The 27534-nt window shown below is 35.8% G+C and overlaps 1 pseudogene; it reads right to left on the reverse strand.

Moving 5' to 3' along the window:
• Nucleotides 1-434: 434 nt before the first annotated feature.
• Nucleotides 435-27534, reverse strand: part of LOC149193181 (polyadenylate-binding protein RBP45 pseudogene) — a 74547-nt pseudogene continuing 47447 nt past the window's right edge.

Consider the following 27534-nt stretch of genomic DNA (forward strand, 5'->3'; position numbering starts at 1 on the left):
CTTATTCGCAGTTTTTGTTGTTTGGGGAGGAGCCTGTTGTAGTTTTACCGAGCTCGAGGTAATTGTTTAATTTGCTGTTTTATGCAGGTTTTTTTGTTGTATTTTTGTTGTCTAACGGCTTTTTCTTCTCGTTGCAGGTGTGGAAAAGGTCGTTGCAGGTGTGGAGGTGGTTTGGCGAGCTCCGGGGAAGGTCGGTGACTATCATCGGTAGGATTTTAATCCTACCAGCAATTTCTCTGTGTTTTTCAACACAAACAACTATGTTTGGATATTTTGTAAACTTTCTATGGCAGGTTTTGAGGGTTTAGGGTTTTTGTGGATAAGGGTTTAGGGTTTTTTTGGATATTTTGATGTTTTTTGTGGCTTTCAATGATGGAATTTTTGAATTTGTGAATTTTCGTTGTTTTCGCTATTATTTTCGTTATTTTTGTAGTCTATTTTGTTATGGTAGGACTTATTCGCATAGGCCTAGAGGAACAGAGCATTCCATTCATCTATATTATAGCCCAAGCCTGCTCGTTCCCATCCCTAAATGTTACAAACCCATATCCTTTTGAACGGCCTGTAATGTTATCAGTAATAACCTTTGCCCCTTTTACAGATTGGTATACAGCTCTAAAGGTCTCTTGTAGCAACTCATCTGTGTCACCAGATGCCAAATCTCCCACGAATATAGTAAAATCTTCCGAATGCTTTTCTGTACCGCTATTCGTTGCCCAATTTAACCTGTAAAATTGTTCAGCCCTGGGCATCTGTACACCATTGTAATTTTGGAGAACCATCTGGGCTGCTGCATTGCTTGCAAAATCCAAGAAGCCATAACCCTCTGAATGTCCAGTCTGCTTATTGCGAATGATCTTAAGGGAAAGAAGGTCCTGGGTAGAAGCAAAACATTGGTGCAGATAATTCTCATCCATCCAATGCTGCAAACCACCAATCCAGAGGGTCCTAATCTCCCCGGCGGAGCTCTCTTGTTGCGGGGATTGCCGCACCATAACCTGAGGTTGAGGTTGGGGTTGGGGTTGGGGTTGGGGTTGCTGGGGCCAAAACCTAGCTTCGGGAGGCAGGGGCATCATCAATTGTTCTTGATGTTGTTGCTGCTGGGAATCAATCGCCGGTTCTGCCATGGGATCTGGCTGCATCATTCTGAAATATTTAAAAGAACACATTCTGAAGTCTTTACAAGAACATGAGAAAAAAATCCCAAATACAGTAATGTGCGCTCCAATAAATCAATGGCAGCACGATGGGTACGATAAAATTGTATTAAGGCTGGGTAAATTTTGAACCAGAACCTACCCCGAGCAGAAAGACAAAGGGAAAATGGAACATCGCAACAATGACCCCAAACAAACGGAGGAAACCCTCTTGATATGTCTGATAGATTCCTTGTTTTCACTGTTATTTTCGTCGTCCCGTGCCATCCTCGGTTGTCTCGTGCCATCCTCGGCGGAGGGCTTCGCCCAACATCCATCCAGGCTAGCAATTCCATCTCCTCTTGGCATCAAGGACAAAGCACAGGCTCTGTCTGTCAACAGATAAAACGTGTTCAGGTTCTCTGATGTTAACAAGACTTCAGAATTGCCTCTGTACATAACATTTATTTTTTTTTGTTTGTCCCCTTCTCTATTAGTTTACAGGAAAATTTTGTTCACGATGACGGGCTGCCATAGCTGGGCTTCATGCCCTGGCTATCTTTATGTACAATTCTATATATACATGATTAAATGATACGAGTTTTACTTCACTGTTGCAATTTGTAGCCACCACAATTGAAATTTTTGTGTCCTGTTTATTTTTGGGGATGAGAAGATGATTAAATGATGCCAGTTTTACTTGACTATTGCAGTTTATAGCCACCTCAATTGAAATTTTTGTGTCCTATTTTTTTGGGGGGTTGAGAAGATGATTAAATGATGCCAGTTTTACTCAATTGTTACAGTTTGTAGCCACCTCAATTGAATTTTTTGTGTCCTATTTTTTGTGGGGTCGAGAAGAGATTTGGGTTTAGGTATGGTTATTGGTCAGAAATGCATAGGAGGATGATTAAACTTCATTTTCTTAAGCATTTAGGTTATTCTCATATTTACAGCAATTATATTGGATGTGACGCTCTGGTCATGTGGTGGTGAAGATCTAGACATGGGGTGTGTTGCTATATTAGTGATCTATGTTTGGACGTGGAACCCGAATTTGAATTTGAAGGTTTTCATATCAGTGATCTAGGACCTGGAACCTGAATTTGAATTCGAAGGTTTTCATATGGAAAAAAATATAGAGATGGGGTGTTGTTATTTTAGTGATCTATGTTTGGACATGGAACTAGAATTTTGAATATCTGAATTTAAATTTGAAGGTTTTTTCCTACTCTACTTAATAATGAGTGCTCTCAAAAACTTATTATGAGATAAGACTATTTGGTCATTTGATTTCTGTATTTAGCCTTTTTCCTATACCTTTGGCCATTATATCTTGTCTATTGTTCATATCCAGTGTTTCCACTTCTGCAATTTTTATTTCATTTATTGGTCTGTAATAGTATTCTAAATTAGAAGATTGGTTTTCTCGTTCATCGAACAACAACAAATCATTCTGTAGCTCTGCTGGCATATTCCTCTTGTTAATGAGAAATTTTCTTCTTCCCAGGAAATTTTTGGTCAATTTACAAGTATTTAATTGTTAGTTTTGTCTCTTGCATAGAGTCTCTACGCCTGCTCACAACTTTGAATCTACCCTATCGAATCTGAAAAATGACTGAAATAATAATCCTATAATACAAATTTCATTATTTTTTTCCTTTTTATAAATAGATGTCAACTATATTTTAAGATAAAGATAATTCTAGGCCAGCAATTCCCTCTCCTCTTGGCATCAAGGACAGAGCACAGGCTCTGTCTGTCAACAGATAAAATGTGTTCAAGTTCTCTGATGTTAACAAGCCTTCAGAATTGTCTCTGTATATAACATTTATGTTTGTTTGTTTGTCCCCTTCTCTATTAGTTTATAGGAAAATTTTGTTCACGATGATGGGCTGCCATAGTTGGGCTTCGTGCCCTGGCTATCTTGATGTACAGTTCTATATATACATGATTAAATGATACGAGTTTTACTTAACTGTTGCAGTTTGTAGCCACCGCAATTGAAATTTTTGTGTCCTGTTTATTTTTGGGGATGAGAAGATGATTAAATGATGCTAGTTTTACTCAACTGTTGCAGTTTGTAGCCACCTCAATTGAAATTTTTGTGTCCTGTTTTTTGTGGGGTTGAGAAGAGATTTGGGTTTAGGTATGGTTATTGGTCAGAAATGCATAGGAGGATGATTAAACTTCATTTGCTTAAGGATTTAGGTTATTCTCATATTTACAGCAATTATATTGAGATGGGGTGTTGTTATTTTAGTGATCTATGTTTGGACATGGAACTAGGATTTTGAATATCTGAATTTAAATTTGAAGGTTTTTTCCTACTCTACTTAATAATGAGTGCTCTCAAAAAATTATTTTGAGATAAGATTGTCTTGTCATGTGATTTCTGTATTTAGCCTTTTTCATATGCAACTTGATAATGAGTGCTCTCAATTTCTCAAGTGTCCCCTCAATGAATAAAATTATCAGTGGTTTTTTGACATTTAATAAAACTTATTATGAGGTAGATTGCCTCCTCATTTGAGACTGTTTGGTCATTTGATTTTTGTATTTAGCCATTTTCCTAAGCCTTTGGCCATTATCTCTTGTCCAGAGTTGGAATGGTATGTTATTATTGAATTCTCAAACATTGCAGCAATGACCCCAAACAAACGGAGGAAATGGCGCGGACACATAATTTTATGTGATGACACGATGCCCAACATGTGGACCTCCACGGTGGATAGGTGTTGTACTAGATCCATGCGCTTTGACACACAGAATAACTTATAGAAATAGTTTTATCATAATTAATATTTTACAGAAAGACATATTCCATCGAAAATTTCTTTTCAACACACAGTTAGGTTGCCACAAGAAATCACTACTAGGTTGTAAGACAAAATGTTCCTGTGACAAGAAAAAGATACAATCTAGTGTTGTAAACCAAAATGTTTCTGTGCCAAGAAAAAGATACAATCCATCCAAAAATCCACATCATAATGTGGTTAGAACCAAAAACATATGACACCCCTATTCTTTATGGCCCTGAGAATCTTGAGTGCCAAAACTCCCCGAGTTACTTTCTTGAGCTAGGTAGGTTGGCCTACTAGTCAAGGGCTGATTAGGAAATGGTTGATTGTTGCCATATGATTGATTCCTATTTGCAGCTTCCAACCATGGAGGTACTGAGTACCCATACCTCACATTTGCACTACTAACCCCTGCATTAAGTGGAGGTGTGTAATGAGCGTACAGAAAATTGACACCAACTCTGGTAGGAACAAGGCAAGTGGGTAAACCCTCAGTTTGATGGTGGGGCACTTGAATGTTTATGAGATCTTGGAATAATGGTGTATTATCTACAATGGATTCCAATGAGTTTGAAATAATCCTGGTTTCATCAGCTATTCTTGTATCGTTGATCATCCCTTGTTCCTTCTCAAGCATTTGTTGTGCCTTTCGTTTTTCCTTTTCCTGTCTTGCCATTTGCTTTTGTTAGTCCTTAATTTTCCTTCCTTTATCTCTTTCAATCCTTTCATTTTCTCGACATTTTGCTGCAACAATCCTTGATGCCTTCTTCTCCTTGACTAGATCCTTCTTTTTCTGTTTTAATTCTTGCATTTCAAATTTCTTCTTTTAAGACTCAACTAATAGGTTTATATAGTCCTCTGAGGTGAGTAACTGTGAGCTTCGTCCCAGACAAAGACTACCTGGTGCACCTTGCTTTTTTTTCATTGATACTCTCTCTATTGGTAGCTTTAGGAACTGTCCAAGTGTCTTCTCCACCCCTCCCACCTACATGTCATTGCTTGGTACTTCCCTTTCAGTATCTGTTGGAACTGATTGAACTATATCATTATCTTCATTTGATGCCTCATTATGTCCTTCATCTTCTTCCATTGATCTATTGTCCACAAAAAAATGAACAATTTCACTATTCAATTCTGCTGGTTGTGAGGGCATCTTCATGCTTTCTTCATTGGTTGCTGAGACACTATGTTCATTCATATTGATCATTACTTCTGCTAGCCATGAAGGTGGGGTTACTTTGCTTGGCAATGTCAATTGGTCATTGTCAACTGCATGTTCAACAATATCATTAACAATATCAGCAACAGGAATTTCATGTTCTTGAGTTGGTGGAACGATCTCCATGTTACTGTGAATTTGTTCATTGTTATATTGTTTTTCACATATAGTTTCATCATCTTCAGCATATAAGTGTCCTTGAGACAGGGAAATCATATTACCAACTGCAACAACATCATCTTGGTCATCTACTTCTTTCACTTCAACACCTGTTTGCACATTCCCTTCTTCCTAACCATCCACATGAAACGCTTGGCTACAACTAGTATCATGCATAAGAGCATCATAGTTCAGTGGCTAGATTCCTGTCCTCCTAAAGCCAGCCTTGATATTTGATTGTGTCAAAGCCCTTTTAAAAGCTTTACTTGCAAGCTCTGCTAGCTCAAACCTGTTCACCTCAACCCCTAAATTCTTTGCCATCCATGCGACACGCTCCGACCTGAAATAGTTCTTGAAAGGGCCAAACACACTAAAATCAAGGGGTTGTAGTCTGTGAGTGGTATGAGCTGGCAATGTCAACAGGTCGATGCCTAAATTGTTTTCTTCCTCAATTGTCTGTACAGTCATGTGGCTCGCATGGCCATCTAGTATCAAAAGGTTTTTTTTATTAGGCGATACGCCACCTGGTACCGATGCAGCAAAGTGAAAAAGCCAACTTAGAAATAGTTCTTTAGTCATCCATGCATGGGGATGTGCAGCCATGCATGCACCTGGTTCACAGTTGTGTATATAGTTTTTCAGTTGACTTTTACCTTTGAATAGATAAAATCCTGGGATTGAAGTACCAATTGCATTGACACAACATAAAATAGTTATCCACTCTCTGCTCTTGGGCAGAATCTTTGGCACATTTCGGCTCCCACTCTTGGCAATTACATGCATGCCACAATTCCTCCTTGCCTGTAAACCTGTTTCATCACATTTCCATATATGGTCTGCTCCATAAGAATGTTTATCGTAAGCACTAGAAAGTGTGTCATAGAACTTTTGTACAACTGCAAGGCGCAAATTTAATGCTTTATCTCTATCAAGGCCCTCAGCAGTACGTAATACAAGTTCTAGACGCCTTTTTTTAAACCCAAACCACCGTGATTTACCAGGAAACCTATCTTTGAATGGGTTTGGCCTCCCTTGATAGATTTGAGCAACTGTTGATTTGAGTTGTATCAACTCTAGCCCATGTCCCAGTTGGGCCATCTCTTTACACCACTCAACCACCTCGGCCTCCTCCTCCTCAGTCATAACTGTAAGAGGCCCTCTATGTTTTGTATGAGTCAGTCCATTTATCCAATAATGTATTGATGAGGGAGGAATACCATGTTTTTTTGCAGATGCCCGAACTGAGTATCCATTAAACTCTATGTCGTCAATTGCAACTAACATTTGTTCTTTTGTCCATCCTCTTATAGAACTGATATTTTTAGTTGAGCTTGCCCCTTGGATTGTTGTTGATGGTGGTTTTATGGCTGATGGCGTGTTAACATCAGCTGCTGTCACATGGTCATCCTCAATAATGTTCCCTGGTGCATTTTTGGAATTGACATCAGCTAGCCTGTTCTCATCAGACGGTGTGCATCGCAGCTGCGCACCCCTTGTCACTCGCCTGCCACTTCTCCTTGTACGAGCATAGTAACTTCCTTTTGCCATAGATGCAACAACCTGTAAAATTATTACATGCATTTAGAAACTAGAATATTTGTAAATTATGCTTTATGACTTCTGCAAAAATACTTTTCCTTTATTACAGGAAATTATCAACATGTATGTTACAGGAAATCGAATTGCATTACTTATGTTACAGGAAATCGAATTGCATTACTTCGTAGTCTCTCATTGAAATTACTTCGTAGTCTCTCAATTTCCTTCCTATTCATTAGTTTAGCAACTTTTATATGGATTCAAGTAGGATTCTATGATAGTTGTTTCAAATATCATTTTCCATTTTTTTTTTGTTTGGCATTGCCAAAAATGTCTCAGTACTGCAACTTCTCCATTGCAGTCCATGGCCACCATTCCAAGCATAAATTCTATGTTGGGAACAACTTGCAGCTGTGATCAGCCTTGTGGTCTCTCAATTGCCTGCCTGTTCATCAATTTAGCAACTTTTATATGGATTCAAGTAGGATTCTATGATAGTTGTTTCAAATATCATTTTCCATTTTTTTTGCTTTTTGGCATTGCCAAAAATGTCTCAGTACTGCAACTTCTCCATTGCAGTCCATGGCCACCATTCCAGGCATAAATTCTATGTTGGGAACAACTTGCAGCTGTGATCAGCCTTGTGGTCTCTCAATTGCCTGCATGTTCATCAATTTAGCAACTTTTATATGGATTCAAGTAGGATTCTATGATAGTTGTTTCAAATATCATTTTCCATTTTTTTGTTATTTGGCATTGCCAAAAATGTCTCAGTACTACAACTTCTCCATTGCAGTCCATGGCCACCATTCTAGACATAAATTCTATGTTGGGAACAACTTGCAGCTCTGATCAGCTTTGGAATGGACTTATCAATCATAAAAAGTTTTAGAAAATTGAACTGAAAAAATTAAGTATGTTGAAGGCATTCATTTTTTTTTATTTTAAGGAATGGTTTTAACTTTTCTAAATAGTTGTATTTAGAACCTACTTTTTATTCAATGGATGTTTGTGAAACCATCCAGCTATCCTTTTAGCAGTTATGGCCAGACAGATCATGTAACAACTCTAATAAATGAAAACAATGAAAACAAAACTGTAAGAACAATGACTTTCAATCGCTGTTTGTGAAACCATCTAGGTATCCTTTTAGAAATTATTTCCAGACAGATCATGTAAGAACTCTGATAAATGAAAACATTGAAAACAATGAAAACAAAACTGTAAGAACAATGACTTTCAATGGTTGTTTGTGAAACCATCCAGGTATCCTTCTAGCAGTTATGGATAGACAGATCATGTAAGAAATATGATAAATGAAAACAATGAAAACAAAACTGTAAGAAGAATGAGTTGTAATTCATATAACTAACCTGGATATATTGGCAAGTGTTTTATGATGTTGTCTTCAAGTTTGCTGAATAGTTTGAAAGCATAAGATGCAACTTCAACAGTGGGTGGACTTCTTTTATAGTTTTGGGCACTTGAATTTAATTGGTGGACATGGATGCACATGGATTGAAATGGCTTCATTTTGAATGTATGGTCTGGATTTAATTTGATGTGATCTAATGGTTAGGAATTGGTTATTTTTTGATCCATGTGCTTTGATCTGTTTTAATGAGAAATAGAGTGAGTTGGGTGTCATTTATTGCAGTTATTGGGTCTGGGTTTCATTTATTAAACAAAGTGGGTTTAAATGTTATTGGGTTGGGTGTCATTTATTAAACATAGGGTGTTTAGTTGTTGAACAACACAGCAGTTATGGCTGACATACATTCCCCTTTGTTATGTGCAGGTAGTCATATTTATTTGGGATGCAAAGCTGCAGTTCTGATGAGTGGGGGTTCAAGTGACTGCTGCTTTGTACTTCTGGAATAGACCATTTTGGAAGCCTTTATGGTTTTAGCTATTTTCTAGTGGGGTCAATATGGTTTGTAGTCTTAAGTAGTAAAATACTATTTATGGACAGTTGTGGGCCCAGTCAATGTATGGGGAAATTTTGGATATAAATTAATACTTATTTATACTTAATGTTATTTATTTTTGTTTAAATATTGGTTTCAAAAGTCTCAATTTATGGTAGTTTGGTTGGACCAGTACTATATCAATTACTGGTCCCTGCACAACATTAGGAATCTCTCCCCTATATATATAAATATTAGAGGTGCCAGTAAGTCTAAATGTCTAAATCCATAGTAATGCCAAAATCAAATCGCCGTGTGGGGACAGACAAGTTGTGAAACTTTCCATGCAAGTTGGCAAGTGGGAATTCAGGGAGGCCTATGAATGAAATCATTAATTCTATCTATATTTTAGTTAATGGAGCACCCCATGTGAACAGCACATGGAAGTAGATTGGTTGAAGTGTCAGGGGTACTGCCTACCTCACACAACACTATCATGGTAAAGATAATAGTCATGGTAAAGATAATAGTTATGCAAATATTCATGCCCAAGTTATGACAGAAGTGAGAAAAATCGACTTTTTGTTGAATAAGGATGAGCAAACTTCAACTTGTAGTCTATTTGGTCCAACTGAAAAAGTCAAAATTCCAATTAAGCCATGTGATAAGGTTTTCAAAAGTACTAAATATTTGACTACTATCGAGCCTTATTGTGGCCCTATATATTTTGGATAACTTTTTCACTGGGCTAATATCAAAACAAAAATTTGTTTGTGAAGCACATACATATTGGTTAAATATCGAAATTTGATTTAGTAGTTTTGTGAAAGGGAAATTTATGGTTCCAATTGGAATTGGTGTAAATTTATGTGGCTCATTCCACATTGAGTTGAGTCAACTCAATCTACTTCAATATAGTCACATCAACTCAGACTACTTATAGTCGAATCAACCTGTATACAGTCTCTCTAAGGCCATTTGTTGACTGATACAAGGAATAATATGTCCATAAAAACCTTGTTACTAAATATTGGTACATGAAAAACATAGGGACCACTTTTATACACACATGAAAAAGATTTTTTCCAATAAATAATAGGAGTAAGTAGTCTAGAAATCACCATAGAGTAAAAGGTTTCTTACTATTTCCATGATTCAGGGATAGTTAAAATTTTTGAGGAATTGTGACAATTTTTGCTAGTTAATTAATGGTTGATAATGGAATGCAAAAACATTGGTCCACTTGGTCAACTTAATTATATAATTGACCAAATTAACCTGGTTGACTCGCAAATATCTAGTAAAATAATACTTTATTCAATTCACTATTGTTAATTAATTGAAACAATTTTGTTTATGTTTTCAACTAAAAGTCAGGCACTGTTGTAGATATACTAAGAACGAATATCATTCAGGAAACATCAAATTTTTAATAGATCTAAGGTGATGCACTGGCTAGAGTTATATGTAAAATATTAGTATATTTGGTTGACTAAGATATGAAATTGACTTGGTGTGTAACTAATTAAAACAGATAGATTAACATTTTCTAATTGTATTATAGTGTATGATCCTCTTAATGCAGTTTATTTTAATAAATCCATTGAGGTTGTAATTAGTGAATACAATACTATGTAATGAGTATATAGAGAAGTGATTTTATGAAGGATAGCTAAGTCGAGTTGTAGTTATGTTGTGTAATGAGTCTTTTTGTCAATCATTGGAGTCATAGGTTAGGGTAGTTTGAAATGTAAGACTTGTTTAAGGTAGGAAATATTCTTCACATTTGTAACTAAAAACAATGACTAGTTGGTGATATCATAATCTTGCTAACATTAATTGATATCAAGTCAATATTTATTGTAAAAACCCTGATCATCAACAAAAAATGGGATTTCTTATTTAAGTTAAATCTATCCTTCGTAGATGAATTGCAGAGTTGGAAAAAAATCAAAAAATTCATCAAGGAAGTGACCATGAAACAACTAACACATCAAGTAAACATAATCAATCACATGAAGACATTAGATGTTAGGTAGAAACACTTCCAAGATAAAAAAACCATTGTACTATGTTCTATTCTTCTTATTTATTATTTAAAATATTATTTACATCATCTATTGGCCACCACCAATATGCAGGCCCCAACTTGTGTTGTATACCAACAACCACCTTCTTTAGGCCACTACTCGATGGAAGCCACCATTTGCACAACTATGTAAAATCCATCCTGCTATAGGTCCCATCATCTAATAGTTTCTCAAGCTAGCATATGGAGGAAGCCACTACTCCCTATACCAACAAGTCACCACTTGCCACTGAAGGCCCAAACCTTCAAACCCTTGTGGACCACCTCTCATATATTTTCAAACTAGACGCACCAATTTCTACTCAATCAACTATCGACCCTATTTCATCTATTTTCATACTAGACCCACATAGAATCTCTGTTGAATCACAACAAGATACAAAATACAAACCCTCTCCTAACTCAACTCATACAACAACACATCAACTCCACTCTCTCCTCATCAATAATATCAAAAACTCAATTCTAATCAGCAATAAGACTGGTCACATCTATGCAAGGCATCAACATGACTAAAAATGATTAGAAGCTTTGTCATATACTCATCTAATTTCACAATCATTTTCATTTCATGACACATAGTTGTTATGATTTATCCATGCGCGCTACTGTACCCATGATCCAATACACATTGAATACCAATTCACATTCCATTGTAGGTATTATCAATTAATATTTCAACACTCAAGCATATAACATTTAACCTTCATATGGACAACACCAAATCACATTGTGCTACAGTTGCCACACAAATCACAATATTGTCAAAACCATGCTTCAGAACTACTCCTATGCTGGCAGCTATTCAAATAGGTGTATTGGGTTCTATTCACTCATTCTAGAGAAAACTTCTTGCATTTTATCCTTTGTTTCACTTTGACATATAGTTTGAATCTCACTAACACTTCCAGAACAATCCCTCTCTCGATAAAGACAACTCTTTCATTTGTTACGCAACAAACAAGATCAACATGCAATGGATATGACCTACAATACATTCGAGTCACTCCATAGATTGTATATTATCATAGATAATCATCAAATACTAAGAATCCTTTCTCTAGATCAGGTGACCAATATCCCTAATCTTAGAATTCCTTTCACTCGTTCACTCTGATAATCAGATCGCATCACATCCATGCTCCATCCTTGCGTCTAACCATTACATCAGGTAAATAAATGATCCCACACCATCTAAATACCCATAAAAATATACAACAACTCATCATATGTTGAATATATTAATCCACATTATTCTTCGGCATTCTAACACACTCTAGATAGGTGAATACATGAGATTTTAATTGTATTGTCTAACCCATGATTGATCCATTTCAAGACACTTTAAACTAATTTCCCCAATGTTAGATTGGACCCAATTCATGCATCTATGATAAATGACTAATTTCATTCCATTCTTTCCATCAAGACCAAATCAAACATTATGACCAAATGAATCCATGCCTTAATTAAATGACATAAGTTTCCTAAAGACCATGTTAAGTTGAGACCAAAACAACACTCTACGTCTTTGGACCAAATCAATGCACTTCCATTTCTCCTTGATGACCAGATTAGATTGAACAAATAAAACAAAAAACATGACCAAATCAACTATTTGTTGTGTTCTTACCTCTTTGAGACTAATTCAACATACACATTATAGACCAAAACAATCAAACCATTCTCAAACAAAACCTTGGGAAAACTCCATGGTAAGTGCTTATGGTTTCCACTCTGCATCCTACAGGAAGTGTAGGTGATTTCTCCAATGAGAAATTGGGTTGTGAGCACCCTTTTTCCAATGGAAATTTGGATTACAACTATTGCAAAATTAGATTTCTCCTTTTGAAGATGTGTTTGTTTGATAATTTAGGGAAAACACAAAATTTCTCACCCAAAACTACTCAAATATTCCTAATTTTATTAAATACATCTGTAAACACCTTTCCAACCTTTGCAACACTAAAAAACCCTTGCCAAACTTCTAATAGTCATGCATAATGTCATCTAACTATTGAAATCAATTCCAACAACATGTTACCAAAATTCAGCCTGTCTAGAATTGATGGAAACATCATAGCCACAACACCAATCTAATATTCTTTAGCTGACCTTCATTCTTCTTTGACTGCCTAGCTCATTCTCTACTAGCATTTGGTCTCATTCTCCCCCTTTCAAATCAATGGAAAAGGGTGACCAAACCTCACTTGGAACACCATGATAGCACCAAAGAACAATGTTGATACCAACTTTTTTTTGAGAAAGTATTACCAACTATAATACTCCTGAAAAATAGCATTAGAAACGAAACAAAATAATTTCCCAAAATTTTATCTTCTACAACCAATGGACATTAATGACAACAAATCCAACAATGAACTTCCTCTTGCTAAACATTCTCCCCTTAAATACGTGTTATGGATATCTACAATCAACTCAAAATTGTTGTGCATTAACTTATTGTTGCTCTTCTTTATCTTCTTAGAGAAAAAACCTCCTTGCAATAGGAAAGAGGCTACTCAAAACCATATGCTTCAAAATGAACTATGATTGAATTATGAACAATGAGCCAAAAAACAATATCAATGATATACAATGCAAGTACAAGGCTTAATAATGAGATTACATGGCTACAACATTGCACACACAAGTGTATATATGGTTGCAATAAATACTTTCTTCAATGCATGCCTAACAAAAGGGCTACTCAAACAATAGCTAAACCACAAATATGAACATACATGGATGATATAAATGACTTGTTGATATGAATTACTAAAACAAGTGACGCTCTCTTCTATGCATGACTAAGACAAAGATTACACAACCCACTTGCCAAATGATAAGCAATTACATGCAGGAGTAATTTACATTCTTTTCACACATGACTACAATATTTGTAACTATAACAAAAATTGAACTGAAAACATACAACCCTTGAAACCCTAATACCATCCACAACTCCCCCTAAGCTCATGTATCTTCCAACTCTCTTGTTTATCCTATGGACTTGATTGTTCATTTAGGCTACTGATCACACCATGTTGTTGTTCTAACTAGTATTCATTTCTTATTCATGTTTCTATATTGTTGCCATGCACTCTCCCTAAGGCTAAGAACTCTTGCGCACTCTTTCTTGTGAATATATATGAGATCAATGGACTATAGTGAAAACTAGGTTCTCTTACACATAATCTAAAAAGACATAGATTTTTTCACTTCCTTGGTTTTCCTTGCTCTTCCATTCAACACGTAAACATTATTTGGGGTTCAAATCTATGAACCTTTCAACCTCAAGAACTATCTTATCTATTAAGATAGGGTTGAATGAAGTTCAACATCAAAGAACATCATTTTATCACAATCATCATCTTAGTTGTTCAAATCTACATGGACAACATCAAATATGTCTGAAACTCATCTAAGAAATAACTCACCATCATTTTTATGTTCATATCTAATTTTTTTGTGACATATGTAGTTCTCTTGTGTATTTGGTTTCTTATTTCCCCTATTGATGATCAACCACTTCATTTGCACTAGGAGGATGGATCACTTCCTAATCTCTTCTATGTAGATGCACAATCTTGGTTAGTATAGATTAAGGAAATTTGTTGGTAGATTCCACTTTCCAATTGCTTGTGGATGATATGGAGTAGATTTTCTATGCCTAACCTTGTATTTCTCCATGATCTTCTACACTAGCTTGGAGGTAGATTATGCGCCCTGTTTTGTTACAATCTCTCTTGGAACATGAAAACAAGTGAAAATATCCTCAAAAAGAAATATAACAATAGAATTTTTACTAGAAAAATTTAGTGGCTTAGCCTATACACATTCGGTAACATAATTAGTGCAAACAATTATGAGTACCAGTGATTGTAGATGAATCTCATTTGATTGGATAGGGCTCCCCATCCATTGACAATTATCACATATTTTTACATCTTCCTTGAAATCCTTGAAAAGAGAAGGCTAATAATAGCCCAAAAGTATTGTATATGCAGTTCATCTATCAACAAAATATCCTCCACATGGTTCATTATGACATGCTTTATATATCTTAGGCACTTCATCTTCTTGAACACATATTATGATGAATAGATTGGGTACTGTTTGGTACAATCCTCCCTCTATCCAAGAATATGGTACATTGGCTTTGATGACTTTTTGTCTTTCTTTTGCTCATAACTGAGGAGGAAATTTTCTTGTAACCAGATAGTTATCAATATATACAAACCAAGGAATTTTATTTGATACTACAAAATGAAATTCGTGAGGAAAATTATCTACTACAAAGTATTATTATTATTATTATTATCATCATCATCATCATCATCATTTTGCATCCTAGAATGGAAATCAACAACTATGTTTTCTTTGCCTCACCTATCTAAAATGGTAATATGAATTCCTATGACAATAAAAAGTCATCTAGTGATTTTGACATTAGTAATTAGTTCATTCATAAAGTATCTAATAGTAGAATGATCCATATGAATAAAAGTCTCATACATAGTTATGTAATTCCTAAAATTATTAATGGCATGGACAATTGCTAAAATCTCCTTTTTGGTAATTGTATAATTTAACTCTACAGGAGTCAATTTTTTACTCATATAACATAAGGAGTTAAGTCTTTTTGTCCTAATATAACTCCTAGAGATTTAATTGAAGCATCGGTAGAAACATGGAACAGAAGGGACTAATTTGGCTATCCTAAAAAGTGTGCTTCAAAAAATTTTCATTTCAAATATTCAAAAGCTTTTGACAATCATAATTCCAATGAAATTCACAATATTGAGTGACTAATTTGAATGATGGTGAAGCAAGTTTTGCTCAAATTTTTCTATAAACCTTCTATATTAGCCAGTGAAACCAAGAAAACTTCTATCATCTCTTTGACATGTTGGTACTAAAATTTTGGCGATAACTTCTACCTTTGATGAATCCACTTTGATTCTAACATGTGAAATATGATGACCTCAAAAGTTCCTTTGTTAAACATCATAAATAGTTTTTCATTAATTAATGAAATATTAACTTGTTTACATCTAACAAGGACTTTTTCTAATTTTTCCATTGTTTCTACAAAAATATTCCCATAAACAACAAATTCATCCTCATAAAATTCTACACAATCATGGATAAAGTTAGAAAATATACCTATTACTTCTCTTTGAAAAGTAATGGATGCATTACATAAACCAAAAGGAAGTACCTTGTAGGATTCCATCCCCATGGACATGTCAAAGTTTTCTTCTATTGATATTCAGGTGAAAACTTGAATATAATTATATCTGCTAAAACCATCAACACTAGAAAAATATTTCTTTCCTACTACCGTATCCAATACCTTATCAATAAAAGGTAATGGGAAATGATATTTTAAAGTTTCTTTGTTTAGTTCTCATATTCTATGCATACTCTCCACTTTATATTTTTCTTAGGCACAATAACCTAGGGTGAAATCCATTGGCTATATTTAATTAGGTAAATAAAATTCACATTGAGAAATTTTTATAACTCTTCTTTAAAAATGTCAGTCATATTAGGATTCATTCTTCTTTGGGTTTTTCTTACATGTTTGGAATTATTTTGTATATAGATATAATTCATACATGTATATTTGGACTAATTCTTTTCATGTCAATATATTTCCATCAAGACACAGAGGAATGTTAATTGTTTCTTTTGAAATTCCTCCAAGTTATTGTTAATGTTTAATGTTTACCTAGATAAATTTCTACCACATAATTGGCAAATTTTTCCATTATGTTTAATGATATTTTAGACTATTCATATGAAAAGTATTCAATATTGCATTCTTCTTGGAATTTTTGTTCTAACATATGCACAAAATAATTTTTTTCACAATATGATGAAATATCATGATTATTTATCAAATTCATTAATTTGTTATTTCTCATCATTTTGTGAGATAGTTAAAACTGGTTGAATATCTTCATACTCTTCATATTCTTTTTAAATCCATTCTATATTTCAGTTATTTCTCTTGCTGGTGGATATAATGTGAACTTTTTAGTGGTATTTCCATCATAAATGAACATATCACCAAAGTTACAACTCATGAATGCATCGAGTGTAATTAACCGTGGCCTACCAAGAATCAATGGATTTCCTCCTAGATTAGTTTTGGGACTTAATACCATAAAATCAATAGGATACTCCCATGAATCCAGGGATACAAATACATCTTCTAATATACCCTTAGGTTTTATAACAAATCTATCTAGTAATTGCAATAATGTAGGACTATATTGAAGATTGGTTAATCTTTATTTGTCCATATTATTATGTGTCATGATATTTATCGTTGCAACTAAGACAATCAAAGTGTTTGGAATTTCAATATCATTGATATGAATCTTTACAATGAGACTATGTGGACCTAAATATTTTTCAATTATAGGTTTTCCCATCATAATGTCTAGAGTTTTTCTTACCGGTTGTACTCTTTGTATTTCTTTTCTTTTTCTTCTAGGTTTTCTAATACAAAACACCTTTATTATTTTTGCGAAAATAGGAATTTCCTTTATAGCTTGAAGTAATGGAATTTTGATGCAAATATTTTTCAACTCTTCTAACATGTTATAATCAGGTAAAATTATTTTCTTCTCTACACCTTTATCAACTTGTAGTCTCTAGAAAGGGAGAATTTTGTAATGAAATAGAGGGTTGCTTAGCTATAGGAATTGTATGAGTTAGTTTTATTTTGTTGTCATCTATTTGTGTAGGATTGTCTTCCTTTTTAGGGGTCTTTCTTGTTCAAGTTTTTCCTCATTTTTAGGATGTCTATATTCTTTATATTCTCGAATGACAACATGAGCTTTTTTCTTTTGTAAAAATCGATAAGATATAAGTTGGATATTATTTAAATCTAGAGGAGCTATAATGTAAGCCTAAAAATTTTTGGGCTTCAACATTATAAATGGGTTGCTAAGGTGCCTTATTATTTAGATTGGGAAGTGGTTGAGGAGGTAATTGATTTGAATTTTTAGGAAATGAAGTGGATGGTAATGGAATGGGTTGACTTGTAGTCAATTGAGGTTGAAATTGTCGTTGGATAAGTTGTGGAGGTTGGGATGGAAAATAATATGAAGGTTGGTATGGAGGATATTGTTGAAAATGTTAAGGGTACTGGGGATTTCTACCCCTAGAAACTTGCCATCCTTATGACCAAGATGAGTTTTGAGGTTGACGTGGCCAAGTTTTCCATGGTAAGGGCATGTTCCAATTACTTTTTGGTCGTGCATAAGAAACTATGCATTAGGATCTTATGTCATACCTATTTGATGAGGAAACTAAGGCATTTTAGGAGAAATATAACATATATCTTCTACTTGACTTGTCGTAACTTCCTCTTGGTAGATAGACTTTAGTCGTCGTGTTGAAGGAAAATACCTTGTAGCATGATTATTTTCACATATAAAATAAATTTCAACTCTATCAAGAGGACATTTTGATAATATATGTTTCCTCCTACATCTAGGAAAGAAAATAATAAAGAAAAAAATAGCTTTTTGATTGTTTTGTACTCTTGGCATATCAATTTTCTCACTAATATTTTCAAGAATATCATTTTTAAAGTTATCAAGAAAATTATCAATTTGTGCTCGACTTATCATTCCTGGTGCAGATTTACTTACTCTTGACATAATTGGATCTCTTAGACTCCTACGATATTTTGACTCCCCTCTTGAAATATGCTTGCACAATTCACAAATATCTTGAAAAGGTAACTAAGACACATCTCCTTTACCCATTAATTTAAGAAGATCGATCCCTTCATCCCTTATAACTTTTATTAAGAGAGATTTTAATGTATTTAGTCCTAAATCATGCAATTTATCTTTTTGACATTATATGTAAATATCCTTACCAAATATTCAAGGATTTAACATTATTTTTGAGTCATTTTAAGAAGTTATTATCTAAGGTCATGATATATGCAATAATATTTATATTTTTCTAAAAATATTATTTTCATGTCATCGCATGTCATTATAGAATTACTTCCTAAAATCATGAACAATTTGAGAGCCTCAACTTTCAATGTAGCTGAAAATAACTTTAACTATCTAGTATTAAGTAAATAATCATAGGATCTACATAATACCTTAAAATCAAAGTGAAATATTTCTAGATCCTACGTTCTCATACCATGAAATTTAAGAAGAATGAATGGAGAAATATTCTTCACAATGGCAATGGTATTAGTATCTTGAATATGAAATCTAAAAGGATCCTCCTATTCATGATAATCTCCATCATTTCCACTTCTTCCTCTTCCACCCCTACCACCTTGAGTCTTCTACCTCCTCTACCTCCTCCAATGATTGGTCTTTCCTATCCATTATGTACCCCTCCTTCTCCTTCTATATGGAATGTGAAGGAAGAAGGTCAAGTGGCCTATAATTAAATTGTCTGCATGGGAGTCGAGGAGAAGGATTGATCTAAAATGATCATTTATTAAAAACTGATGTAGAATTTAGTATCCATTAATGATTTGAATGTTAACTGACAGTGAAAAAATCAAGGAAAAATGCTTGAGAAGAAGACTATATGACAACTAATTAAACATAAAACGATGCATAACAGCTCCAGGTTTTCTTTCAATATGGGTGATTGTTTTTATTATGAATGAAAAGAAGGTGTTGATTACATAGAGATTTGATCAGTATGAATGTACATGCAAGCACTTATGATTACTTTCATTAGATCGCGCTCTAAACCATCTTTCTTATGCCTCTTACGGATTCCAATTCCAACTCTGAATGTTCCCGTAACACTGAAAACAAAATTGCCTATGACGTCCAGAATCTACAGGCAAAAGTCAAAAACCACTCTAATCTTCAATGAGGACAAAAACTACCTTTTAAAAGCCTGAGGACACATTGAAATCTCCTCCACTAGGTTTAGGAATGAATTTGGTCTAATTTGGGTTCATAAGGTTTGGTCTAGTAGCAATTTGACACCTTAGGATAGGGTTTCATGGTGGTGGAATTAGTTTGCACCAAAAACACAACAAAACCCACTTTTATGCTTTGGATTAGCCCGAATCCATTAGAGGTTAGCTAACCAGGTGGAGGCGCTGACAACGCATGTCATTTTTGTTTTAACTATCCGCGATTATCGCCTGGCGGTTCCGCTGTCTGCTAGCCGAACGGTGACGGTGACTGTAACCCTGATGGTTATCCCCTTTTCTACTCACATGTTGTAGTTTCTGATGTGGTTATACCACAATTACGACTAACCCTGATAGCTATCACAACTCTATTGATCACATATCCACTGCTATGGTCTCCATACCCATGCAGTTAAGGCCTGCGGTTAGGGGACTGCGGTTATGCTTGATACCTCCACTTGTTCACATGAAAAACAGTTCCGCTGCGGTCTCTTCCACGGTTAGGGACTGTGTTTATGTATTTACATCGTTTTATAATGTTTTTACAATGAGAATAGGCCAAGAGTTTAACAAGGTTAGAACTTAGGCTTTAGGGTTGGGTTTTTAGCATAGGAAAATAGGTTTAGGACTTTAGGTTTGTATCATGGTTTGAATGCGATGGTTAGGGTCATTAGGTTTAGGCTTTTAGCATAGGTTTTAATACATAATTGAATGCATGTTTTAATTTACATGGTCATGTATAGATTTAGGACTAGCATTAGGTTTTATATTGATTTGGTTTTAGTTTTAGGATTAGGATGTTAGATTTTACATTAGATGTAAAACAAACTTTTACAACTAATGTCACAAAGCGACATTAGAAACTTTTGTGACATAAAACCAAATGCACAATGTCGACACAAGTGAAATTTGTGATGACAACCTGACGACGAACCATATTGAACCTTTTCAACAGATGACACCCATATCAATGATCAACCTACGAGGCAATGACACGACACATGTCATTGACCAATCCTTGGAGAATTGTCAATGAACATAAGTCGACAGCTACGTACAAACCCATATCAGCTAAATGCCATGAAAACAATAAACATTACCTGAACAACTTGATCCATAACCAATATTGCCGAACTATCGAAGCTGAACTGAATTGACAACGACACTGAACACTGATGACAACACTTGAACACCTATGCAACTGAATCAATGGAATCCTCTTGGATAATTCCTCTCCACCTGAAAGCTTTTGGACCACAAAAGTTTGACTAATCAAATAGTCGATGAGGGTAAAACTCCACTCTTTCCACCTTGACCTGACAATGTACCAATACATTCGATCAATCACTTGCAAGTGATGACCCTGATGATGCTGACCATGGAACTTTTCGAGTCGGTGACCTGTTCCATCCATCTGCAATATGAACAACTTGCGATGATGGGCAAACAACCTGTTATAAACATGGCAATTGATTTCTTTCCACAAAGAACCATGAGTTAGTGATTCACAATCTTTGAAAATAGTCTCTACTGGATGTTGTTTAATACCATCAACATGTATAAACAATCTATTTTGCGGAATGACAAAGACAATCAAAGATACACTTGACATCAAACCAGCTACTTATTTAAACATACTTTCTTGATTCCTGATTACTAAGTGAACTTGCTGCAATGAACCTATCCAACTGTAAGGTGAAATTTGCTGCAACTTAGTTTGATTCTGAAAGTATTGATTTAGTTGTTGATTTGTTTGAATCACTTTTCCTTCATTTAAATGATGTTTCCATTGATTAACACTTTCCTCTGATGCATAAGTTCCCATTAGACACTTTGAAACTGATTTAGAAAAGGCTTTGATATGAAAACAAATAGGTTTCCTCTCAACTTGAAAAGAGGTTTCCAAACTTTTTGAAGCATGAAATGGCGATAAAATACAAGATGAATCGAACACTGACTTTCCCCAATACTGACCTGTATCCCTGCAACTATTAAGATCCAAACTTAAACTGAATTGATTCATTTTGACATTAGGAAGAGGAACTTTAGGCACAATCTGTAATGTTGTATTCTCTTCTTATGAATAAGATGTCAAGTTTTACATAGAACTAAACAAGTTTCTATCTCTTTAAACAAACCATCTTTAAGCTGAGTTGCATAACTTAAACAAGAATCATGTTGATTGTTATGTTTATCCTTTACACACATGATTACAAACCTCTTGTTTTAACTTATTAATTGATTCATCTGATTAACATTAACTAAATTCAAGTGATCTTTACTTTGATGTTCCCTGACAATAAATTCAACCCCATCTTCCTTAAGGTGATATTTATGTTCTCCCCTGTAAAATAGTGCATCACGATCATAAAGATAAGGACTTCCTAAGACAACTCCACATATGTCTATTGGAACCACATCTAATTCCACTTCATCAATGTAATTAGTTGTAATGGAAAATCTTAATCGACACTCTTTGGTGACTTTTATTTGAGTTGATTTATTTAGCCATCCTAATGGGTAAGTTCTTGGATGATTCTGTGTTTCCAAACCCAAAATTTTAACTAAATATTCAGAGATTAAATTCGCCTGTGATCCACTATCAAACATTGTATCTATCTTTGTATGCTTAGAAGTTATCCTTATGTTAAACAATTAAACTCTTTTATCCTCATGTGAAGGATATATGTTTGATGAAGATGCAATAGTTTTCGAACTTGAACCAGTGTCAGAATTTTTACCTGTCATAACCATGGCAGTTATCCTCCTTTCACCACCTGAATTTGAATCTAGATCTTGTTGGACTGCTACAATGGCCTTCTCTTCATCCTTCTCCTTAAGGAACTTTTTGGTCTTAAGTTTTGGATGAAGTTTCCAGCACTTCGATTCATCATGACTGATTCTCTAGCAATGAGAACAAGTAGGTCTTTCCTTCTGAATGATCGTTGATTCCTTTCTCTTCAAAATGTTCTTCCCCTTACTGTCACTTGAATCTTTGGTTTCCAACTCTTTGGATGACTGCGATGAAAACTTGAATGATTTTCCACCTAATTCAATATGTATATCCTGAACACACACCTCATCAAAATCATCAAGATTAAACATCAATAAAGTATGCTGCAAATATGAATGTAAAGTGCTAATGTATTTTAACAAAGTTTCATGTGTATCCAATGAAATACCAAGCGCCGATGCTTTCTTTCTAAACTCCTGAGTAAACTCCTGAACAATATGCTCGTTACCTTGCCTCAAATGCTACAAATCAATAATAGCTTGTTGCATGTATCCTAAAAGATAGAACTATTTCCTAAGACCTTTTAAAAACTTAGACCATGAAGAGATGACTTTTCCTCTATGCTTTACCTCTATCTGAGTTTTACTTTCCCACCATATTAAAGTTGTTCCCCCTATTCTAAGTGTAGATAACTAAATTTTAGTTTTATCACTAGAAATGTTCTGAATGCAACAATACACCTTTAACTACTTTATCCAGTTATCTAACTTTCCAGGATTCATTTCGCCATCATAAACAGGTAACTCAAATTTCACATCAAGTTTCAAAAGAAATGTTTTCTTAGGTTTCTTTTCCATTTCAGATTCTACACTGGAAGAAGAAAAAGAAGAAGATGATGATGGAGATGATGGAGGTGAATGAGGTTTATTGGCCTTGCCTTTACCTTTGTATTTCTTTGATGTCTTCGAAGATCAAGCTGCATCTCTCACCTTCTTGTCTTCGTACAATTATCCCATCATCTACTGCATAGTTAAGAATGCTTGCTAAAACTATTCTTCACTCATCTTAGTTTTAGTGTTTTCACCTGCATCAGGTCCTGACATGGTCGATTTATGAACGACTCATCGCTTTCCAATCTCTGGGTCGATCTACTCAAGGATTCCTTCTCCTCGTTGAGACTTTGACTTTGTTAACATTCAATAGAAAATTCTACAAATGCAACCTTCTCTGATACCAGATTATATGATATTGTTAGCCTCCTGTTGCAACAGGTTTCATATTTCATGATTGACAGTGGAAGTACCAAACATGTTCAATTTTCCATGTTGCAAAAGTTCCATTTTTGAAAGATTTCTCAGTTAAAGGAAAACCAAACAGCCTAAGCTTGGTTTCCCTAGGCTTAAATTGCTACTGTAGAGTAGAGAAAGAAAATCTGTCCAAACAGTTCAAGCTTGGCAGATGTGTAGATAAGTAGAGAATCTCGGGAGCTCAACAGTTCAAGCTGAGCCCCTGGCAGAAATAAGGGTAGTTCTTAGATAGGAAAGCAATTGAAAAGAAAAAGAAATCAGGGTTTGCAAGTCTAAGTGCACCCTTCCTGAAGTAGCAAAAAATGCTAGGTGTTGTAAAAAGGGTAGGTAGCCTGGGGTTGTAGAAACGAGATTATCTTCATTTTTGGCTTTAACAAGCACAGCTCATCTCATCAATGGCAGAATTTTTGGAAGCATGTCTAACTTCCCTTCTGCTCCCCCTCAAAGTTCCTTACTAACATCCCCTTAACGACCTTGAGATCTGCCCAAAAAGTCCTAATTTTGCTCCATCTCTGTGAAACATCAAGTCAAAATGTTGGCTTTCTTAAATGAAAAGAAGCCACATTTCTTGTCTAAAATCACTTTTTCACTTTCATTTGTCCCTACATATAAGTTTTACTATTGAAACTTAGCCTTCTGCTCGTCTTTCACCTCACAATCCATATTAACTCTTAATTTTATTATATAGCTCCCTAACCACTCCCCTATCCCTATTTACTACAAAAATTATATAAAAATCCCAAAAATAATGAATATCCCCCTCGGGCACTATAGCCTTATGTTCTAAAATCTAGGGAAATATTTAGTCCATCTGGGACTCATATTTAGCCTTTCCTCGTTTTCCCCTGGGATCAGTTAAACCCCTCGTTGAACTGATAACCTTTTGTTTTCCCCGCACTCATTTCCCACAGTTAAGCGTTTAAAAATGCCTTGTTTAAACATTAAATTAATTCCCCCCGCCTGCATATAAACCTTACCCGCAAAACCCATCTCTCCGAAATTTTAAAATCCCGCTGGTGCACAACACATAAACCATAAGTTTTTACCCACCCCCATGCATTATTGAAAACGGGATATTCCTTGTATATTCCCCCGCCCTAACCCTCTGTTTCTTTGTCCGCCCCGCCAGCCGTTAGATCTGGCCTGTCCCAGATCTACAGTGGGCGGGCCTTTTCGCACGCCAACTGCCCGAGCTTTAGCGTCCGGGAGTTCGGCAGTTTTGCCGTCGTACTCCCGCCACGCGTCAAGCTCTGGGGTGTGGCGGAGCCCCTCCCCCCAAAACCGCCCAGGCGCTAAGGCGGTGCGCCCAAAACCGCTTACTGCCCTTGCCTATGTGACATCATCGCCTCACCTCTGCCGCCGTGCCACGTTGCTGCCACGTCCTCCCTTGTGACGTCATCGCCTCACCTCTGCCACTGTGTCCCTGCCATCACATCGCCACGTAACCCATCCATACATAATGACGTCATCTGCTAATGTCATCCTGCCACGTTACCCATCCGTACCCCGGGACCCGCCAATGACGTCATGCTGTTGTCATCCCGAAAAGCGCCAAAAGCGCCGAATGTCATTTTTTTGCTTAAAAGAGCACGGACGACCATTGTAATTCATTTTTATGGGTTCATTTGAACACGCTGGTTCTCTGTTCCATTCATTCTCTCACTCCCAAAGCTTCAAAGCGACCTGGCAAGCTACTGCGGACTGCAATTCAGCTTCATAGTCTATCTACGCACCAGTTTGTCCACTTTCGCAACAGTTTGAACCAGGTATTTGTCATATCCTCATCTTTTTCGCTCCTGCTCGTTCATTTTATCCACTGCACTCACTGTAAACCTGTAAAGTTCCCCAATTCGTAGTTCTGTTGCGCCTGAGACTTCATTAAACCTGCTGGAGGCCCCTCACTTCAGAAAAATCTCAGAAACCTTATGCCCATTTACACTTTTGCGGGCGAATTCTGTTTAAAGCTCGGCCCCCAGTAAAAATTGCTCAGCAGCTCAGTATTGCCCAATTTTACCCCGTTCCGTTGTTCAAGTCCATCCACTAAAACTACAATTGCCCTCTGCTCCCCTGCATTGTTCCTCACAGTCTTTAGCTCCAGAGAATTCACCAAGAAAAGGGAGGTTGACCCAAAACTCCTCCAAGCTGGTCTCTTACAGCATAAGCTCTCAAGCTGTTCAACTACTATCACATTTGAAGTTCATTTTTCCTACTCTTGCTGGTTATTACGAGCAAAATTTGACAGCCAATTGTTCATTAGCCCTCCTTTCAGCTCAAGCACTCAAAGTCGCATAATGGCTGCTCCATCTGCTCTGAATGTTACTCCCATCAACCCGCCAAATAAAGAACTGGAGTCCATGCCCTTGTCCGATACAGATTACCTCATTCAAGACTTTGTTGCCAAAAGAAATCATCTACACACCTACTGCTAGCTGAGAAACAGCTTCTTAGACAAAACTGACAAGTATTACATATGGGAGTCCAATCTGTCCTATTATTTCCTCCCTTCTGTGAATATTTTTCCTGAGATTATTCATCTTTGTGCTGCAAATTATGAACCAAGTTAGAGGGTTGTCAAGTCTTCATCTGGAAGCATACTCTTCTACACCACTCCCGACTCCATCAACCAGATGTTGAACTTCAAAAAGACTGAGACACTATTGCCCTTTTCTATAAATAATTTGTTGGAAGAAGCCTCTTGGTTCCCTGGTACCAAGATTGAAATGATTGTTGAGACATTTATGAGGGCAGATTGCCAACCAAAGGAACCACCTCCATTTCCTTACGACCATTTTAATGAGGTGGGTAAGTTACTGGTAGATATGATATCCTATGTGTTTGGATTCACATCAACTGAACTTCTAGACGAGACAGTGCTGGTTATATTGTCTTCTTTCAGCCAAGGACAGCCTCCTGCTATCAATTATAATTATGCCAGGTTCATATCAGATAAAATCCATGACCAACTCATAAGACTAGATAGGCAGGGAATTTTCAAATATTCCTCCTATATCTATCATATGTTCATGTTTTATCAATCTGAGATCTTCCAATGCCCTATCAAGAAACTGGATTCAAAAGGAGAAAGGAGGTCTGTTGTCTTCTGGTCATCAGTTTTCCACCAAGTTCATGACTCCCCTTATTCATACTGTGAGTTCATTGACCAGTTTGTATATCCTGTGTCCTGCCTCTTAATGAAGGTTCCTCCTCCCAGAATAACCTTTGAAATGCAAAAGATCTTACAATTGTCTAAGAATTTCAAATTAGGTGATTGGTACCTATATCAAAACCATACTGTTATCAGAATTTATGGCTGTGAGTTGTGTCCTTACAGGCTTCCGAGATATGTGCCAATGAGGCTGTTTGCATTAGAATACTACAGGCAGCTTATAAATTCAGATTTGACTCACTTCCACAGCACTAGGAAAAGGGCACAACTGAAATTCAGAGACCGCCTAGGCCCCTTCATCATGAATAAGAAGGATGGTTGGCAAGATGCTGACCTGATACTCAAAAATCAATTTAGGTTGAAAAGGAGTTTTTGGTGGGTCCCTTATGACCCGCTTGGTTTTATTAATGCCAGAAGGGTCAAGTATAGATTGACACCATATGACCACTGCAAAAACCCTCAAGTCGAACCATATGCTAACCAAGATGCATGGGTACAAGGAACTTTAGTGGAAGAATTAACCCAAGAGGAAATTATGGAACAAA

This window comes from Pinus tabuliformis, chromosome 2_2, assembly GCF_031772625.1.
Source record: "Pinus tabuliformis cultivar Carrire ecotype Pingquan chromosome 2_2, CPIR1, whole genome shotgun sequence".
Classification (NCBI taxonomy): domain Eukaryota; kingdom Viridiplantae; phylum Streptophyta; class Pinopsida; order Pinales; family Pinaceae; genus Pinus; species Pinus tabuliformis.